This window comes from Phodopus roborovskii, unplaced genomic scaffold (genome assembly GCF_943737965.1).
Source record: "Phodopus roborovskii unplaced genomic scaffold, PHOROB, whole genome shotgun sequence".
Classification (NCBI taxonomy): Eukaryota; Metazoa; Chordata; class Mammalia; order Rodentia; family Cricetidae; genus Phodopus; species Phodopus roborovskii.
The window spans coordinates 4672158-4691752 of NW_026126516.1; the positions used below are offsets into that span (position 1 = coordinate 4672158).

Below are 19595 nucleotides of genomic sequence, written 5' to 3' on the forward strand. Positions count from 1 at the left end.
ATTGGGAGAGTCAACAGGTGGATCCGCCCTTGGTATTGACATTGAAGGGTCAACCCCCAAATCACCTTTGTCCTCCACCATAAAGGTTGAGGACTGTGTGGTGAGAGGGCTCATTCCTTTGCCTTCACGCTTTTTGTTTTGCTATTTTTTTTTTTTTTTTGGTCCTGGTAGTCAACTCTGATCCAGTAGCACCCATGAAGATCTTTGGGAGGAGTGGTCTGAGTGTAGATGAGCATCCTTCCTATTGGGGAAACAGGAATCAAGCATCTCGATGTTTGGTCTTGACTGTCAACTTGACGGGACTTAGAATCACCATGAAATGAATCTGTGTAGGGTATTTGTATTAGATGAACTCAGATGTTAGATACACCCTAAGTGTGGGCAGTAGCGTTCAGTGTATAGGGGTTCTAGATGGGATAAAAAGGAGAAACTGGGCTAAGTGCCATCATTCTGCTTTCTGCCTGTGTGACCAGCCACCCTCTATTGCCATGACTACTCCATCACTGTGGCCTGTCCTCTCACACTGGGAGCCAAAGCAAGCACTTCCTTCCTTAAGTTGCTTTTGTTATGTATCCTGCCACAGCAGTGAGACAAATAGCTAACACAAACACGTGTGCCAACGTCTGGAGTCACTCAAGAAAGTGACCCCGCGTGTTACCATCACATACTCGTTGAGACTGTGCGTGGGTGTTCTTCCCTCGTTTGCTCTTCTGCGTTTCCCAGATGATAACTCCTTGGGAGTTAAATTCTAAACACTTAAAGCAAAATGACATTCTACTTTCCACTTTTCTCGCTTCCACAAAGTCGTGTGGATGACGTCAGCACCTCCAAACACCAGCGGTCCTGGTTTGGAAGAGCAGTGGACCCACGGCTTCATTTCTAGTTCTGGTAATGAGCCGCCACAGACAGCAGAATCTGCCCGGGTATTCCTTTCCCACAAAGTGGCGATTTCCATCTCCAAGCCTGCGCTGAGGAGGTGGTAATCCAGGAAAGTGTTTCTCGAGAAACTGTTTAACTGTGAACTGATGTGGTCATGACTCCGGTCGTTGAGGCTGTGGACACCAAGGAATGTGGGGCTTTCAGTCCTCAGCACCTGAAAGATGCCTGAGCCACCCCTCCCCAGGGAAGCTAGGACTGCCTGGGGATATATGTTGGCGTAAGATGCAGCATGAAATCTGAAAAGACAGAGGCCTCTGCTCAGCTGCAGATGTGTAGGATAGAGGACAGGCTATGGCCAGGGCTGGTGGTCCCATCTTGGCTGTGGCTGCAGAGGTGGAGACTGAGAGCTGTTGAGGTGGTGTTGACCCAGAATCTATGTCTACACTATGGCTTTGGGAGGGGAAAACCCTGCCCACTAATAACAGGGTGAGGCTTGTGTGAGTCCCATGACCACACCTGCCCATCTTCTCAAGAACTCTCTAAGCTCCGGGCCAAACTCCCATAGGAGACATGCAGGGAGTCTCAGGTGAGTAGGCCCACTGAGGTTTGGACTGTACTGGGGGTGACTAAACTCAGACAGTACTTGGAGGCCTCAGCAGATGGAAAAAAAAAAACTAACTTTTCCACTAGGAAGATCCTCAACCATTAGAAGGCCATGACCTGGACTCGAGACTGACACCAACCACATATATAGATAGCATGACCCAAGGATCTGGACCCTATGTCCATCAGGAGTTAGATACAAATAATTGTCCAGCTGGGGACATTGCTACGCGTTGATGGCTCAGACTCACTGGCCTCATAGGACTGTCTTGTACAGGGATGAGGGGATCACAAAGAACCCTCAGTCTCTCCCCTCCTTGATTTTCCTAGGCAGACCCCACAAAGGCTCTCAGAACATTTAACATTCTATCTTTGGACCCCAAAGCGCTGCTCTGCTGAGAACATAGGAGGACACAGAGGCACAAGCCGGGTTTGTGAAGACTGAGTAGAAGAAACTGTGAGAGTCTACAGGGTAGAGGAGGCACCTGACCCCACCTGGAGTGCTGAGGACCATTTCAAAGATGGGGTGAGTTCAAGTTATGGGGTGAAAACTTGGGGCCAGAATAGCTCCTCAGAAGTCTTGCAGCCCTCAGCAAAGTAAGGGCATGAGCTAATGATGAAAAATATGAAAATTCATCTTTGACCTTCTAGTTTCTTAGCTGCGCACAGGGAGCACTCTGTCTAGAACAGCCCTCTCTAGTGTCACCTCTTCTACCCCCACTAGAGTGGAATTACCAGCTCTGGTTATAGCCTAACACATTTGCAACACAGGCAGAGACCTCCATTTCTTCTCGTCACGTGCTGCCTTTGGAGCTTTAGATAGGATTGTTCTCTAGACTTCCCTCTGGAGATCTGGACTGAACAGGTTTGGAGTGCAGCCCAAAATTCTCCATTCTCCTGCCATGATACATATGCATGCAGGGTAGAGAATCTTTTTTCTCTGTAAGGAAGTTCCTCCTGGTGCCCCCAGAGCCATCAGGGAGGGACATCGTTAAAAACCCCAGGGCTGAGAAGATGGCAGAGTTGGTGACATGTTTGCTGTGCAGACCTGAGTTCCTTAGTTTAAGCCCTAGAACTCAGGTTTTTAAAAAATTGGGAATGACAGTTAATGGGCTCTTATGATCCTAGAATTGAGGATCCAAAGATGGGCAGGTCACTGGAGCTTTCTGGGCCAGCCAGCCTAACCACTAAAGAAATTCCATACCAAGGAGAGACTCTGCCTCATAAAAGCAGAACAGTGAAAGGAATGTGATTCAGTTGGTAGAATTCTTGCCTAGCATATATTAAGCCCTGGGTTCCATCCTCAAGATTGCATAAGCTAACTGTGATGGTGGCCTTATAATCTTAGCACTCAGAAGGGTTGACCCAGCAAGGATGGGACAAGGGGACTCTCAGGTGTGGGTGGGAACATCACTAGGGTTTGGGAAATTGTTCAGTAGAATACTTTCAAACCAAGCCTTTGCTTCCTCTATGACCTATGCACTTACCCTGAGGGCACATGCTCAGGGTCAAGGAATGGATGGCGTTCATAAGAACACATTCAGCAGCCACCACAAGTCCCTGCATTAACTCCAACATAGAAATGACCCTGATATCTAGTAATGGGACTATGGGGAGAGAGTCTCAGACACCATCCCAGATCACAATTTTAACAGTCTTTGTTGCCCACAGGACCCCCCCCCACACACACAAGTTGACACTCAAGATGGGCAGTCATGGAGCCAATGGCCAATGTGACCATGGTGTAGATGACACCATTGACCGCAAGCCACAGGAGAACAAATAAAACCATCTGGGAGCCACGAGGTTAGAGTCAACTTACTGAAAATGTCATTTGATTCATGGATTTAGGCTCCAACTGGGGGGTTGAGTCAGTTAATGATTTAAAGGATTAAAATTAAAAAGTGTTTTTTTCAGAGAAAATTGAAAATTTAAGGGAAATGCTCAGAGCTGGAAAGACGGCTCAAGAACAGAAAACACAGCTCCTGCAAAGAACCCAAAATCAGCACCGATGTTGGTTAGCTCACATTTGCCCGTCACTCCAGCTCTGGTGGTGTGAGTGGGGTTCAATGCTTCTCCTGACTGCTGTAGGCATAGGTACTCATGTGTGTTCATGCAACATGTGAACACACACACACACATAATTAAAAGTAAATCTTCTTCAAAAAGCAATGTCCAATAAGATCCTGGATTATTTCAAAGTTTTAGTAAAAGTGATGAAAATCTTTCTAAATAAAATATGTTAGTAACTAAAAAGGGAATGAAATATAATTAATTTTTTTGTTGTTTTTTCAAGACAGAGTGTCTCTGTATTGCTTTGGAGCCTCTCCTGGAACTAGCTCTGTAGACCAGGCTGGCCTCAAACTCACAGAGATCCACCTACTTCTGCCTCCCGAGTGCTGGGATTAAAGGTGTGCCCCACCAACACCCGGCTATATTTTTTAAGGAGGAAGTATTCCATATACATGAACAAAATATCATTGGGTCAGGGTTTCGATTCAGGTAGACCAGTTGCTTAGAAGCCACCTATGAGGAGTGAGACTATAGTTCAGTGACAGAGTACTTGCCCACATGGTGTGAGACCCTGAACTTGATCCCCAACTGTACCAAAAACAACAACAGCAACAACAAAAAGTCACATTTGATGCATTTCAAAGAGATCCAGTTAAAAAGAGGAGGAGGGAGGGAATCTTTTTGTGATGTGAGCGTGTGAGTAAACTCCCTGAGGATGTGACACAGGCCAGATGCTGTGGAGGAGGCAGGTGGACCATGCATCTGTGATGTTTCCAATGCACTGCAGCAAACACGAGTAACAGCAAGTATCCAACGGAAAGGGGTACTCAAGACAGAATGCTTGTGTCTCAGCCCAGCCAGGCCTTGTGCATCAGTGAGAACCTCCGGGGTCCACACAGGCTGCCTGGGAAGGATGCAGCAAGCAAGCTTTGAAGGCTCATTGGGAGACCACTCTGGACCTTCTACCCATCTTGCTCTCCTTTTGTCCTTCTTCCCACCTCTGTAGAACAAGGCAGTCTCCTGTTCTTTGTCAGGAGGCATACTTGCTGATGCATGTGTGCAGAACTCACACTCTGCCTTCACCTTGAGTGTGAGTTCTGCACTGTAGACCTATTTTCTTACGAGAACCCAGGTTTCCTAACCAGGTCTTCAGCAGACTCAGGGCTGCTTCTGAATCCCTTGTTGCCTCACAGACTCTGAAGGACCGTGAAGAGCAGCTGAGGCCACGGTATTTTGGGGACCAGCTCTGACCTAGGTGACTCCTGCCTAGCCTGAAGCCCTAGAGCTAGGCATGGGCAGGACACATGGTAGATGTTTACATGATTGCCTAAGCCCTTGGTTCACTCTCTTAAGGCAATCAGACCAACCTATTGACAGAAGGATGGATGGATAGATGACCATAATGACAGACCAATGGCCAGACAGACATGCACACACACACACATATACTTACCATGAACACCAGGCCCTCCTTTCCCTCAGTTCCTCTTTCTCAACTTCCCCACAGCCCACACTGTCCCCAATTCTTAGAATTTTCCATTCAGTTCTTGTCTGGTGGCCTCTAGTTTCTAGCGAGTTCCCAAATACTTAACTTCTGCCCAAATTGCCCAGCTTTCCCATGTCCCTCCCTCCCCTGGTCAGACTGGGTGGCCCTGTGGGAACTACTTCTGCTTAGTAACAAGGCTGGGAGTTCCTCACTCTTCAGAGAAGCTCAGACCAACCTCTCTTCCATCCACCAAGTGAGTGGAACTCCATGCTAGGTTCAATCAAGGACTCTGCAGAGCCACTAAAGGGGCCTGACATTCAGAATCTATGAGCCTCACACACAAAGGTGAGAGCTTGCTGTCCAGGAACCAACCCAGTTCTGTGGTCCCATCCCTGTGATGTTTTTGAGCCCAGTAACCCACCCTAGATTTCTTTCTGGGGACAAGAGTGGCCATTTACACAGATGTTTGCCTCACCCCAGTTCAACCTCCCAAGCACAGTCAGAGCCTGCAGCTTAGCTGGCTCCAACCCCAAACTCCGGGAGGTCCTGAGCCTGAATTCTAGGACCCAGGCACTGAAGACCGTATGTGTCACATGGCTGAGGAAACTACCCTCGCCCTGGTTTATCCATCTTAACAATGGGTAACGGGAGCTCCATTAATTTACTGGTGTAGCCCATCTTTTGGAAGTCTTGATGTCAATCATTTTCACTTAGAATAATACAACCCAAGCCTATGCTAACTGGCACTCTAGCTAGGACAAGATTCCAGGATGAAAGAAAAGCAGAGAGTGTAAAAACAGAATTCTGGGGAATCATAATGGAAGAAGAGTTCAAATAGAAGTGAAATATCACTAATTTAATGTTTCACTACACTTCGAGGTAAGATCACCAGTTGAAGTTCAACATTATGAATACACACACACACACACACACACACAGAGTACACATTATACACACATTCCCCCACATTTACACACATATACACACCACACACACATACACCACACACACATATATTCATGCATATACCAGATATACATGCATCCCCCAACATCACACACATCCCCCCAAATTCATACACACACCACACACATTCCCCCACACAAATACAACAAACATGCATAAACAAACATATGCACCCCACACGCATACATATATACATGTACACACACATACACCACACATACCAGACACACACACACATATACACACATTTATTCTACGCATACACCCCACATATATACACATGCACACATACTACAAACACACATACATACATGTACATATGCTCACACACACCACACCCCCCCACATTTACACTTACACATACACCACCACATATACACACATACATACACGCATACCACAAACACACACACATACTACCCCACACACTTAATTCTTAGCACTCCATGAGGATAGGGCTATTACTTCCTTATGGAAAACTGAGGTTACTTAGAGAGAAGTCTGTTGAATATTTTTACCTGTTGCAAAGCTACTAAGGGGAGTTCATTCTTCTAGGACTACCAGAATATAAAATCCAACAATGAAATGTGGGGGTGGGGTGGAGACATGGCTCCATGGTTAATGGAACTTGCTCATCTTGCAGAGGACCTGAGTTTGATTCCCAGTACAAACATGGTGGCTCACACTTGTCAGGAACTCCCGTTCCAGGAGATCCCGGAATTTTCTGACCTCTGTGGTCATCAGGTATATGATATACAGATAGGCAAATAGCTCATACACATAAAATAAAGGCAAATGAAATCTTTTTTTTCAGTCATAGAGGAGAGCATTTGGGAGAAGTTGAAGAAAGTCCTGAGCGTCCTCATACTGCCCCGTAAAGCCCCCAGGCACCGGTCCCGTCTCCGGCTTCATCCTGGTGGGTCTACAGCCTGGCAGGGGAGGCAAGCAGGTACCACATCCCACTCTCCTTTCCAGTAGTAGTCCACATTCCTCTCTGGAGGCCATCCACTGTCTCCCTCTACTGATCTCGCCACCCCCCTCACGCACACACGCTTTCCTTCCGTAGTGGCAGAAAGAGAGCTGACATAGAATCGAGGATCTAATGTGTTGGTCAACCAGACATGTGTAGGGCAGAGAGAAAGAACCCAAGGTCACCTGGAAAGTCACAGAGTCAGGAAAGCACAGGCTCTGTAGCTATCCCTGAGGCCCCGTCGGACCCTCAGACACCCCAGTGAGGTGATACCTTGGTCACTTAGGCAAGCAAAGAGGCCTTCTCCAGGAGGTTGCACCTGCCTGTCAGAATGAAGTCTGAGACTCGTCTGCTGTACCCTGGCTGCCCCAGCAAGGCAACTGCTGGAAGACGTGTACTTATCAAAGCCACAGGAAGTACAGGACCTCAAAAAGTATTCCATGTGCCCGCAAATTCCGTGGGAGCAAGGGTTGCAAAAAGCCAGCAGAAAACGGCAAGGAGGGCAGAGCTAGGCCAGATTGGCAGCAAGTGCAATCCCATGGTGCCTTTGGAAGCAGTGGGGTTAGGGTCGTCCTGTGACACAGAGGTCACCGGCAGTCTGCAGTCGGAGTAGGTTGACTCTGTGCTATGGTGTTGAGCCACCTCGCCCCATTTACCACACCTCTTAGTGTCTCACCATTTCCATTTATTTAATGGGATATATAATTGAAGTACCTTACTTGTCCCCTCCAGCAAATCGTTAGCGATCCTGTCAAAGGCCATGGCCCATCTGAAGGAAGCAAATTAAAAATAATTAGTAATAATCCCAGCAACAGCAACAATAATTAATTGTGATAGTAATGATGAGATTGAGAGGGTGAGCTAGCTCTACTTACCCAAGTGACACACTCCGTCCTGTCCACATACTCCTGCAACTACTGTATGTGTGTCTGCTCAGTAGTCCTGGGGAGGGACATTACATTCTGTCCAATCAGTGGGATGTGTACTGAGGCTAGCAACAGCAAGAAGCCAGGCTGTGAGGTCTGTGCTCAATGGGCAGCACTGATCATCCTCTAGATGACCCCTGACTATTTTCTGAGCTACAGGGAAGGGATGAATGGACCATCTCTGTGGACCTTTGGCCAGAGGAGGGAGCATCAGGGACACTCATCCCACAGGAATGTTCCACGCACCCCCTAAGGGACCCTGAAGATAGAGCCAGCAACTATACAGGAAGGAAGACTCTTGAGTAGGGTGTTGTGGTATATCCTGTAACCTTAGCCAGCGCTCAGGGGCAGAGGCAGGATTGTGAATTCAAGGCTATCCTGGGCTACATAGTGAGTGTGAGTACAACCTGGGCTACACAAACACACACACACACACACACACACACACACACACACACACACTTTATCAAAATCTTCCACACTCTTACCCCAATCAAATAAAGAAAGGGAGGAGGGAGGGTAGGAAGGAAGGAAGGAAGAAAGAAAGAAGGAAAGAAAGAAAGGAAGGAAGAAAGAAAGAAAGAAAGAGAAAGAAAGAAAGAAAGAAAGAAAGAAAGAAAGAAAGAAAGAAAAGCATCTGGATATAGGATGCAACACTTTAATCCCAGCTCCCAGCACTTTGAGGCCAGCCTGATCTACATAGTGAGCTCTAGGCCAGCCAGGCCTACATAATGAGGCCCTGCCTTGAAAAACAACTAAAAGCAAGGTGGCTGTGGTGGCGCATGCCTTTAATCCCAGCACTGGGGAGGCAGAGGCAGGTGAATCTCTGTGAGTTCTAGGACAGCCTGGTCTACAGAGCAAATTCCAGGAAGGCTCCAAAACATTACAGAGAAACCCTGTCTCAAATAAATAAATAAAAATAAGGAATCAAGCAAAACAAAAAACACATTTTAAAAGGCAAGGAAGCATAAGATGCTGAGTGAAGCCCGTGCTTAGTGAAATACTTGAGTGTTCAATGCAGTTCGTGCGGACCTAGGCGCTCAGTATGGAGCCCCTGAAGAAGCAGGTGCAGTAGGTACTTAGTGTGAAGTACTGGGTGCAGTAGGTGCTCAGTGTCAAAGCCAGCACCCCAGGCTGACAGAAGAGATGGGCACTTGGGCACAGGAGAGAGAGCTGAGAGAGAGCAGGCCAAAGGTCATAGTCAGAACACGAAGACATTTAACAGGGGCTTCTGCTCACATGGAGGGAGATGGCACTGATGGAGAGGGACCCGGCTGCTCCCAGACACACAGAGGGCAGTTTCTTGACTTGCTGGGCTAATGTTTGGGAATCTTCGTTTTCTGTGAACAAAGTTTAAGATGTTTCCTGGCATAGTATTCAAGTTTTGAGGTAGCAGTTAATCCAACCCAGGACAGTGGCTTGTGTCACGGTGTCACATCAGCATCCTTATCTGTGTGCTCTGGGACCAGCGGTGAGACAGAAGGACTACAGGTGCCTTAGCCGCTGAGAAAGCACAAGGGTGATGGAGACACACAGGACAGCCCCAGCGGACGGGCCAAATTCACCGTGTGTGGCAGGTGCCTGCAGAAATACTGTGAGCAACAGGCGTGAGGGCATGCAGGACCGACTCAAGTCAGAGAGCCAAGTGTGCAGGTGACAGGAAGACAGAAGCCAACCTTGTGCCTCAGGTTTGCAACCGCCTGTAGCTATGCGAAGACTTCTGGGAAAGTGTGTGGTTTTGGCTAGTGTGCCATCCAAGTCCCTGCAGAATCACCTGGGCTACTGCTGTACCCTCACATCAGAGGTGTCCTCCACACCAAAGATGGAAGGAAACGAGAGACATTCTGCCCAGCTGGGTGGCCTTCAAAGTGAGGGACTTCTGTGGAGACAGGGTCTCAGCTAGCCCACGCTAGCCTACGGACAAGAATGGCCAGGAAAACCTCAACCTCTGACGGCTAGAGTGCAGGAGTTAGCGAATGCTGTGGTTACAGGCCTGGACTGACCCTCTCCATGGCCACTGAGTTGGCCGCTTGTTTTTGTCGTGACCACTGTCATGTAGAATTTTAATGACCACTTCAGGACGCCTCTGATGATGGAATTGTTTGTTTGGGGGCAGTGACTCCAAAACGCTGAAGTCCAGAAAGCTGAGTGTGTCCACGCACACGATCGTATCACCACCCCACACCCTCCTCACCTCCCAGTCATGGCTGCCTCCGCCCAGCGCACTATGGCAGCCTTCAGCATGCCGGACCTGGGAGGTTGGTAGCGTCCACAGTCACGTGATTTGGGTTGCATACCAGAGCAGGAGGTGGGTAGCCTCAGCCAGGTCCTGGTAGCAGTGAGTCACATGCCAGGGAGAATGGTGTTTAGAATCCATGGGGAGGGGCAGACAGGCAAGGCTGGGTGAGGTTGGCCTCTTTGAAGTTAGCTCTAAAGCTAACTGGGAACTGGGGGAGGGATGGGGTCCCAAATATCTGAGCCTATGCTGGGGTCCAGGCCTGGGGTCTCTAGGTAGGGCCAGATGTTCTCAGAGCCAGCGATAGTAAGGGTTGAGGAAATCGTGAGGAGTGGGGTGACAGTTGGTGGCTACAGAAAGGCCAGTGGTGGTTATTAAAGTGAGCCCTTCTGGGGAAGGAACCCAGCCTGATAGGACATCAGGATAGAGTGAGAAAGGCAGGAGCTAGGACTCATGACTGAGGGAGCAGGTGAGCAGTGGGTGAGGTTACCTGCTGCGGGGCTCTGACCTACAGCCCTGTCACCACCTGCGTTAGAGTCAGTTATCACCCATGGGACACAGGCCGGGAGCCTCAGCTTTCAGAGGGTTGGAAAGGGTTCCTGGAGAAACCAGACACAAGCAAAACCCTGTGGAGAGGGTAGAGTTTCCACACGACCTTCCTTAGGAAGGGTCTGCTAGATGTGTCCACACAGTCTCCCCTCCACCCCTGAAGTTAATCTGCTCCAAAGACACCACTGACTCCATATTGCAGGTAGAATGAGCAGCCCGTTGGTAAGATTCCAGTGCAGTAAGAGATCCTGCATCAAAAGATAAGATGGAGGCTGATTGTGGAAGACATCAGCACCAAGGCCAGCCTCCACACACGTACACTCCTCCACTCTCACACCTTCGTGTACATGTGCACACACATACAATACATATGTACATATACACTATACATACACACAGAGACTGATAGAGAGAGAGAGATTGGAATCTGTTTTTGCTTTTACTGATAATAGCAGAATGACATTTACTCATAAATAACCTCCTAGGATTTTTGTGAGGATTTGTGTGTGTAGGGGGGGGGAGTTGTTTGTTTGTTTGCCTGTGTCCCTTAAATCATAGAGAGGAACTTGATACGTACCTGCTTAATAAATGAATGAGCAATTATTGTTGTTGCCTTCAGGAGACTTTCCTGCCTGCCTATGAAGGAAAATCCAAATGTGTTCAATAGCAGCAGTAATAAAGACTAAAGTGGCCACATCACCGCTAATGATTCTGGTTCCTTCGGCCACTCCCCAACTTTGCCTCTGTCTTTCCACTCCGGAAGGAAGGGTGGAATCTTTGTTCTTCACCTCAGACAAGCTCTGGGCCTTGAGTCTGTAATATTTGTTTCTTTTCCACCTGAGAAATTACTTTTCAGCCTCCTCTAAATGGCAGTAAGGGTAATAGAGACGGTGGTGGCGGCTATGGTAGTGATTGAGGATGGCTGGTGATTGGAGACGATGGTGACAATGATAGTGATGGAGGAGATGGTGGTGTTATTGCACAATGATGATGGTGGTATTGACGGTGACAACGATGATGATTATGGTAGCTGACATGTTGACAGTTATGGTAGTGAAAATAATAGTGAAGGAGGTGGCAATAGTGACGTCGGTGGTGATAATGATATTTTAGATGGTGATTGTCCTGGTGGTGATAACCATAGTGATGAAGATGCTAATGCTGATGGTGATGGCAATGACTGCGATGATGGTGATGGAGATGAGTATAGTAGTGGCGGTAATGATGATATGAGGGTGGTGGTGACAGCGCTTATGGTAATGATGGTAGCTATGGTGATGATAGTAGCCATGATGGTGATGGTTATAATGCTAATGGTGATAGTGATAATGGCAGTCATGGTAGCTGTGGTGGTGATGGTAGTGGTGAAGATGATGGTGCTAGTAGTAATTATGATGATGACAATGACAACGATGGTATTGATAGCAGGAGTAGTGACAGTGATTGTGGTAGCTGTGAAGATGGTGGTGGTGATGCCATTGGTGATAATGGTGATGATGGTGGTAACAGTGTGAGGGTGATGGTATTGGTGTTGGAAATGATGATGGTAATGATGATGTTGGGACAATGATATGATCCTGATAGTGGTGTGATGGCAGTCATGATAGTGGCCATAGCTCTAATGCTTGTGATGATGGTGTGGATGGTAACAACTAAATTTTCACCCAAATGATGATTTTATTTCAATATCACGTGGCCTAAAGATCAAGTACTATATTATATACTCTCCCCACAATCTAAATGTTGAACACTTTTCAATCTATACAGACTCTGTCTTAACCTATTCTTGGTCATCTGCCCCAGACTGACAATAGAGGGTTTGAAGGTCATCTTTGACAGCTGGATAAGGAAAAACGGTAGAGCATCCCAGAGCAGGACAGGGCATTAAAAGGGAGCTCAGTACCTACAATAGTTATTTTTAACCATTCACTTCAGTTCATTCATTTATTCATCCATCCATCCATCCATTCATTCAACCATCCAACCACTTTTCAACTTTTCATTTACTAAAACCCTGTGCCTGGCAACATAGATATAGTACTAACCAAGACTCCCCATATCTCTCCAGGGGCAGCACAAAATCCCTTCTTGTATCTGGGATCCTGACAGAAGTATCTATACCCTTTAGTGCATTGACTTAGATAATTAGGTCCCCTAATCTGGAAATTTAACAAACCAGAGAGAGAGGGGGGAGGGAGGGAGGAAGAGATTTATGGAATTTAATTCTATAGCCCAGTGTGGCCTAGAAATTTTCATTGTCCTGCCTCAGCCTGAGCATTGGAACTCTAGTGTATTTCAAATGAACTCTTAGTACAGTGAAGTTGTTTTAGGCTTGGGCCTTGAGGGAGGCAGGAGGGCATAGAAAAACAGTCCAGTGTGACCATGGAGTCCTGCTGGGCAGAAGTCGTTCTGGGGCCTGGAATGTCACAGAACATGAGGTAGAGCCCTGCTGCTCAGTAGAGGCAGGCCAGCAGGGACAGAAAGCCACTTGGACCAGTACCTGCAGGTAAGGACAGGAGCACCTCACAAGGTCAGCGGCACAGCACATCCTGCCACATCCTGCTGAGTTGGGGGCCTACATCCTGCTGGGCCTTTCCTGCAGCCTGCCATGGCTGCAGGATGGCCAAGGCAAGGGTCTGGACAAGGGCCTGGCCTCTTCAGTATGTTGACTATTTCTATGCATGTCTGAGCCAGTCAATCATATCATTAGGATATCATGGATGCAGCATTCCTGTCCTGTCTAGAAGATACCATCTCACAGCAGGCATTCTGATTCTCTGGATGTTTAAAGTCCTTATGCATACTCTTCCACAATGTTCTCTGAGCCTTAGGTGTAGGAGTTGCATTGTAGATGTACCAAATGAGACTCTCTGTATTTTGAGCAGTTGCGGATCTCAGTAACAGTCTGCATCTACTGCTGCTGTGGAGGAAGCATCTTTGCGATAGAGTGAGAGTTATACTTCTGTGTGGGTATGTGGATGAGCACATAGGCAGCTAGAAATTATACTGGTGTAAGATAATGGCGGTGGTAGGCTCTCCTGTAGGATCTATGGCTTCTCCAGTGTGGATAATCGGGTAATTTACATCACACAGCATGAATTCCTTCCTATTGGGCAGACCCTAAGTCTGATTGGGCAGCTGTTGCTGTCCCCAAGATTAGGTGACACTATTGCACCACTGGGCTATCTTGATGGACCAGTCACAGTTGTGGTTTGTAAGCTTTACAGCTGACACCAACTATCTTTATCATTCTTTCACTCAGAAAAGACCATCCACCATCCACACTCAGGGGCCATTCTGGAGCCTGAGGTTCAGCAGCAAGCAATGTGGGTTTCATGGACCAATAGCGTGAGAGCAACAAAAGCCTGGTAAGCATGTGAGTAAGATGGTGGCAAATACTCTGAGAAAAGACAGGGACATTGGATAGTTTTCTTCTCATCACTGCCACCAAAACTTGATAACAAACAACTTAAGGGAGAAAGGATTTACGTTGAGTACATTCCATCATGGTGAGGAAGGCCTAATGATGGGAGTGGTCCGTGGCGGTGGCAGTAGCAAAGGAAGGCTGCTTGCTCACATCACATAAGACCAGGAAGCAGGACAGGAATATTAAGCTCAAAGTCTCGTTCCCCATCTCCATCCTCAGAGATCCACTTCTGTTAGCCAAGTCCCACCTCAAGGATTCCACAACTTCCCTAAGCAGAGCCACCAGATGGTGACCAAGTGTTCAAACACATGAACCTGTAGGGGGCACATTACATCTAAACCCTAATAGCAGGGCACAGGAGGGGCACTTGGAATCACCCTGGATGCAGACGGGGGCTTGTGGCTAAGTCCACCTAAGGGGAGATAGTGACATGAGTGCTGATGGTTGAGAGGGAAGGGGCCATGCGGGGAATGCTTGCCCAGACAGCACACCAAAGGCTCCGTGGCTTGCCTAGCTCCCATTCCTTATGGGCCACCCTTTGCCTGTGTTCATGACCTCAGTGATGCCACCGCTGTCCATTAGCCACTCCACCCAGATCCTTGGCAGCTTCCCTAATGCTCCCAGGAGGGCCAGATGCCACCAACTTTCTGGGACAGCCACACCTCCGAGGCTGTTTCTGGGCCTTGTTTTGACCAGGCCCTTAGCACGTCATTGGTTATTGTAACACTCACCCAATGAGCAGTGCTTGCCCAGATCAGTGTCTCTCCTGGCTGAGCCCTCAGTCAATGCCAAACTCACCTGTAGTGTGAGGCTGCAGGGTACCCTGAAAAGTGCAGTGGCAGGGTCTATGGTAAGTCCCCAACACCCCATCATTCTAGCAGTCAGGCCGTTGCCGAAGCCTTGTTCCCTCTGAGACTCGGCTGCCACTCATCCCTCATCACTCCGACCCCTGTCTCCACCACCCCAGAGATGACTCCTTGGGGTTCAAGGTCCCCTTTATGAAAGGACACCAGTCACACTAGATTAGGACCCACCTTCATCACTTCACATCAATTTTCCTCTGCAAAGATCCTGTTTCCGAATATGATACCATAGTGAGGGGCCAGGGTGTTGAGACTTCCTATCGCTTGTGGGAGGCGGGGTGCACGTCTCACTCCTAAGACCTGCCATGCCCTTACCTTCGCCTTAATCACATCCTAGCATTCTGTTCTTCCCAAGGAGCCAACTCTGCTCCATCTCCATCTGTTGGGCAATTACTTACTCAGAACTAAAACATTCCCTGCTGGAGGGAGGAGGGGGCTCATAAGACTCGGGGAGTTAAAGAATTAAGAGTCATGAGGTCCTTAGCCAAGGTGATGAAGGCAATAAATAATTGCTGGGGCGGGGAGACTCTTCAATGGAGCTACCTCCAAGTTGTGCAGGGAGCTCCCAGGATGCAGCTTTCATGAGCTACCTCCCATGCCACTGGTGTTCCTGTAAATGGCCCGTTGAGTGGGATCATTTCTCTGTCTGTTGCAGTGCCCTGTCTGAGGTGAATATACATTTGTTCACATCTCCCCAGGAAAAGTCACATGACACTATCTAACACCTTGATTGTCAGCAGTCAACCTTCTTTGATCTTCCAGCACAGCCACTCGTACAAGCTTAAGTCTACCCGGAGCCTCATTGAAGCAATTGGTTAAAAGGACATATAGTGATGGAGAAGATGGGACCCATATGCACATGCCAGCTATGGTGCGTTCACTAGCTGGTCTCTAAGGAAGCCATGGTGTTAGACCCACTGTGGAGAAATACCGCCCGTACCACAAGGCCCTGACCAGCTACCACTTGATCTCAGGCTCACACCTCAAAGCAAATGGCAGCTTCAGGGACTTCTCACTGTGACCTTGCCAGAAACACTGAGCCTTTTTCCACCTCGGTCCTGCTAGGCGCCTCCTTAGTGCTTGTCCCAGCAGCTGTTTGCTGTCTGTCTCCCACACACACTACCATCACTCCAAGGGCAGACACCTCATCTTCTAGACCCTAAAACTGTGCCAGGCAGGAGTGGATGCTCAATAAATATTTGTTGGAGAGACGGTTAGGCATAGTTTGCTTTTAATAGAGTTCCCGACACGTGTTTGCGCAGGCCAGAGAGTAAACGAGATGGCTGTGCTTTGGGTTTTGAATGAGTGAACGTGTTAAACACGCAGCAAGCAGAAGGAAGATTGGACTGGGGGCGGGGTCAGCAGACGTGGGCAGACCTGGGACACAGGAATGGGCCCCCTAGCAGGAGCCCTCCCTTGCTTCCAGGATTGGTCCCCACCCCACACGGACCCCAGTGCTAGGAGAGAGAGTGAAGGGTGGTTAGGGAGGAGAAGGTCTGGAAGCTGTAAAAGTGGGTTCCCACTTCTGGGGCCCCTCCCATAACCCCCAGTGGGAGCTTTCCCTCACTCCAAGTTAAGTTGGTTGTTTTATACTTTTTCTCTCATTGACTGTTGCCTTAATAGGTAATATCTCTCTCCCCCTCTCTCTGTCTCTCTCTGTCTCTCTCTGTCTTTCTCTGTGTCTCTCTCCCTCTCTGTGTCTCTCTCCCTCTCTGTGTCTCTCTGTCTCTCTGTGTCTCTGTCTCTGCTCTGTCTCTCTCCCTCTCCCTCTCTCTGTCTCTCCATCTCTCTCTGTCTCTCCATCTCTCTCTGTGTCTCTCTGTCTCTCTGTGTCTCTCTCTGTCTCTGTGTCTGCTCTGTCTCTCTCTCCCTCTCCCTCTCTCTCTCTGTCTCTCCATCTCTCTCTGTGTCTCTCTGTGTCTCTGTCTCTGCTCTGTCTCTCTCCCTCTCTCTGCCTCTCCCTCTCTCTCCATCTCTCTCTGTGTCTCTCTCTGTCTCTGTGTGTGTCTCTCTCTGCCTCTCCATCTCTCTCTGTGTCTCTCTCTGTCTCTGTGTGTGTCTCTCTCTGCCTCTCCATCTCTCTCTGTGTCTCTCTCTGTCTCTGTGTGTGTCTCTCTCTGCCTCTCCATCTCTCTCTGTGTCTCTCTCTCTGTCTCTGTGTGTGTCTCTCTCTGTGTCTCTGTGTCTGCTCTGTCTCTCTCTCCCTCTCCCTCTCTCTCTGCCTCTCCATCTCTCTCTGTGTCTCTCTCTGTCTCTGTGTGTGTCTCTCTCTGCCTCTCCATCTCTCTCTGTGTCTCTCTCTGTCTCTGTGTGTGTCTCTCTCTGCCTCTCCATCTCTCTCTGTGTCTCTCTCTCTGTCTCTGTGTGTGTCTCTCTCTGCCTCTCCATCTCTCTCTGTGTCTCTCTCTGTCTCTGTGTGTATGTCTCTCTCTGTGTCTCTGTGTCTGCTCTGTCTCTCTCTCCCTCTCCCTCTCTCTCTGCCTCTCCATCTCTCTCTGTGTCTCTCTCTGTCTCTGTGTGTGTGTCTCTCTCTGCCTCTCCCTCTCTCTCCATCTCTCTCTGTGTCTCTCTCTGTCTCTCTGTGTGTGTCTCTCTCTCCTCGGCAGAGTCTGCCAACAGTCTTCCACTTCACTCTCGTCTCTGTCTTCCCTGCCGCTTCCAATCTTCTCTCCAGCATGTACGACCCCCACAGCCCCCATAAATAAAAAGAGGAAATAAGTAGCGGGTAGAGAGGAGCAGCAGGTAGTGAAACTCTCCCTGATCCCCGCAGCCCTGGGCTCAGTCAGGTGTTCATTTGTGGGAGTGGCTCTCTGGAGTATATGGAAATACTAAGAATCTTCCATCAGATAAGGGTGTGTGGAAACTGCCCATGTGGACCTGTGATGACCCAACATGGGAACTCATGCTGGCTCTGGCTAGTCCTGGAGATCCTTGAGGAGTAGGAGTAGAAGGAATTCAGCCTGAGAAACTTCTGGGAGATCAAGTTCTCCCTAGGGTCTGGGACTAGGGATCTTGGCTAGGAATTAAGTAGTATTTTGTTGCTATCGTTCTTTGAGGCAGGCTTTTGTTAGTTATGTAGCCCAGGCTGGCCTGGAACCCTGTACCCTCCTGTGTTGGCTCCCAAGGGGTGAGATTGCTAGTGCATGCTCCTATATCCAGTTCATATTTGCCTAGTACTGTTGAGAATGTTATTTCGTGTTCAGGATATATTATAAGCACTCCTTTTGTGTTTTAAATGAGCAAGATTGTCAAAAGGAAGCCAGCTTGCCATTTGGTTGACAGCTGACAGACCCTTCCCATCCTGCAGCTGTTCTCACTGGGGGTGGGGGATGGGGGATTGTGTTCCCTCTCCTCAGTGACTCAGCAAAAAGCCTGTGATTGGCACAGATGAGAAGCTTAGGGTTGGCACCACACAGAAACCAAGCTGTGACTCCTGAACCAGAAGCTATGCATGAGTGAGTCACACCCACTTTCTGGCTACAGACACAGGCTGTTTTCAGTAGGGTGAATGCGGGAGGCTTCTGGTCTGCATGCTATTCCCCAGTAAAGCTGCATTGTGTCCCAACAAAGGCTTTCTCTACGCACCTTTTATTGATGGCTCACAGTTTGTTGTTGTTTTGTTTTTCCACAGCTGGAGTGGCTGCTACATGAAGAGTAAAGTCTCCTGAGGGTTTTTAGCAGCTATGGGAAGTTCAGTAGAGCAACAGAGGGCAGAAACAGTGTAGCCCAAACCAAGAAACTCTAAGGACGTGTGGTGGTCTGAAAGAAAACAGCCCCCAAAGGGAGTGGCACTATTAGGAGGTGTGGCTTTGTTGGAGTGGGTGTGGCCTTATTGGAGGAAGTGTGGGCTTTGAGGTCTCCTTGGCTCAAGCTTTGCTCCATGTGACACTCAGCCACTTCCTGATGCCTGCAAGCTGTAGGACTCTCGGCTACTTCTCCAGCACCGTGTCTGCCTGCACACTGCCGTGCTCCCCGCCATGACGATAATGAACAGAACCTCTGAAGCTGTAAGCAAGCCAGCCCAATGAAGTATTTCCTTTAGAAGAGTTGCCGTGGTCATGGTGTCTCTTTGCAGCAGTAGAAACCCTAACTAAGACAGGAGGTGGAGTTGTGAAAGCCACCAAGGGTTAGTTAAGGACATAGAACTTTGACATGAAAACCTCAGGGGCCATGGGGCTGGCCGCTTGGGGAGGGGCCACTAACGCCCAAAAGTCAGAAAACTAAGCCTCTGCCATGAGCGCCTCCTCTTTCTGAACTCATAAACCTCAAGTCTGGGCTGCAAATCCACGGCAACTCTTGTTGCCATACTTTTCTCTAGAAAAGTTAAACCCAAACAAAGCCCATCTTTAGTGAAAAATGTAACAGAGACAGGGCAGCCCCAGCTGAGGCTGACAATCCCTAAGGTTTCTCAGCCTCAGAGATTCAGGAAGCAAACCAAACCTCAGTGATGCTGGCCTGCAGTGACCAACTGAGAGGAGCCCCCTCCCCAGCTCCCGGCCCCAGTTCCCACCAGTGCTATCCTAGCTAGAAGCTACAGAAGGGCTCTCAACATCAATCTGAACTCCTGAGCTCTGAAGCTGCTGAGGCTGTGAGCCCTACCTGGGTGTGAGAGGAACCAGATTTCCCTGTATATACCAGTGAACAGCTAGAGCCCACAGTAACACTGGACCAGGCCTG

The 19595-nt window shown here is 48.6% G+C and overlaps 1 protein-coding gene across 1 annotated transcript in view; it reads left to right on the forward strand.

The window, feature by feature from the left end:
• Serpina4 (serpin family A member 4) overlaps positions 1-19595 on the forward strand; it is an 82078-nt gene that overhangs the window by 45532 nt on the left and 16951 nt on the right. The window lies entirely within an intron of this gene.